This window comes from Lottia gigantea (genome assembly GCF_000327385.1).
Source record: "Lottia gigantea unplaced genomic scaffold LOTGIsca_10, whole genome shotgun sequence".
NCBI classification, from domain to species: Eukaryota; Metazoa; Mollusca; class Gastropoda; family Lottiidae; genus Lottia; species Lottia gigantea.
This window is the reverse complement of record NW_008706747.1, coordinates 46,991-49,169: the sequence shown is the minus strand read 5'-3', so window position 1 is coordinate 49,169 and position 2,179 is coordinate 46,991.

The window sequence follows — 2,179 nt, the reverse complement described above, 5'->3', positions numbered from 1 at the left end:
CAAAAAATCCGGGTTTTTCATGGACATAACTAAAACGCTCAGTGCTTCCAAAGTAAGGCAGATGTGGAATCGCGGTTTGTGGCATTGCAAAGCTAAGATTTCAAACTAGTACCTGTCAAAATTTCAACATCCTATCTCAACTGGTTTGACGGTGGTGAAGCTGCAAAATTTGGATTTTCAAAAAAGTCAAAATTGGCCAATTTCAACAGGTAGCTACCTGTGGTACCAAAATCCATTTTTGGGTCGAATTTTTTTGGTCTCGGAAATCGATGTAACCTGGTTTTTTGGACTCGGTGCTTCTCTAGCTCTCTCCCAATGTACATAAAAGTGAATTCTGAGCACTTTTTTATTTTGCGGAAAAGTGCCAAAAAATCCGGTTTTTCATGGACAAAACTAAAACGCTCAGTGCTTCCAAAGTAAGGCAGATATGGAATCGCGGTTTGTGGCATTGCAAAGCTAAGATTTCAAACTAGTACCTGTCAAAATTTCAACATCCTATCTCAACTGGTTTGACCGTGGTGAAGCTGCAAAATTTGGATTTTCAAAAAAGTCAAAATTGGCCAATTTCAACAGGTAGCTACCTGTGGTACCAAAATCCATTTTTGGGTCGAATTTTTTTGGTCTCGGAAATCGATGTAACCTGGTTTTTTGGACTCGGTGCTTCTCTAGCTCTCTCCCAATGTGCATAAAAGTGAATTCTGAGCACTTTTTTATTTTGCGGAAAAGTGCCAAAAAATCCGGTTTTTCATGGACAAAACTAAAACGCTCAGTGCTTCCAAAGTAAGGCAGATATGGAATCGCGGTTTGTGGCATTGCAAAGCTAAGATTTCAAACTAGTACCTGTCAAAATTTCAGCATCCTATCTCAACAGGTTTGACCGTGGTGAAGCTGCAAAATTTGGATTTTCAAAAAAGTCAAAATTGGCCAATTTCAACAGGTAGCTACCTGTGGTACCAAAATCCATTTTTGGGTCGAATTTTTTTGGTCTCGGAAATCGATGTAACCTGGTTTTTTGGACTCGGTGCTTCTCTAGCTCTCTCCCAATGTACATAAAAGTGAATTCTGAGCACTTTTTTATTTTGCGGAAAAGTGCCAAAAAATCCGGTTTTTCATGGACAAAACTAAAACGCTCAGTGCTTCCAAAGTAAGGCAGATATGGAATCGCGGTTTGTGGCATTGCAAAGCTAAGATTTCAAACTAGTACCTGTCAAAATTTCAGCATCCTATCTCAACTGGTTTGACGGTGGTGAAGCTGCAAAATTTGGATTTTCAAAAAAGTCAAAATTGGCCAATTTCAACAGGTAGCTACCTGTGGTACCAAAATCCATTTTTGGGTCGAATTTTTTTGGTCTCGGAAATCGATGTAACCTGGTTTTTTGGACTCGGTGCTTCTCTAGCTCTCTCCCAATGTACATAAAAGTGAATTCTGAGCACTTTTTTATTNTGCGGAAAAGTGCCAAAAAATCCGGTTTTTCATGGACAAAACTAAAACGCTCAGTGCTTCCAAAGTAAGGCAGATATGGAATCGCGGTTTGTGGCATTGCAAAGCTAAGATTTCAAACTAGTACCTGTCAAAATTTCAACATCCTATCTCAACTGGTTTGACCGTGGTGAAGCTGCAAAATTTGGATTTTCAAAAAAGTCAAAATTGGCCAATTTCAACAGGTAGCTACCTGTGGTACCAAAATCCATTTTTGGGTCGAATTTTTTTGGTCTCGGAAATCGATGTAACCTGGTTTTTTGGACTCGGTGCTTCTCTAGCTCTCTCCCAATGTACATAAAAGTGAATTCTGAGCACTTTTTTATTTTGCGGAAAAGTGCCAAAAAATCCGGTTTTTCATGGACAAAACTAAAACGCTCAGTGCTTCCAAAGTAAGGCAGATATGGAATCGCGGTTTGTGGCATTGCAAAGCTAAGATTTCAAACTAGTACCTGTCAAAATTTCAACATCCTATCTCAACTGGTTTGACCGTGGTGAAGCTGCAAAATTTGGATTTTCAAAAAAGTCAAAATTGGCCAATTTCAACAGGTAGCTACCTGTGGTACCAAAATCCATTTTTGGGTCGAATTTTTTTGGTCTCGGAAATCGATGTAACCTGGTTTTTTGGACTCGGTGCTTCTCTAGCTCTCTCCCAATGACATAAAAGTGAATTCTGAGCACTTTTTATTTGCGAAAAGT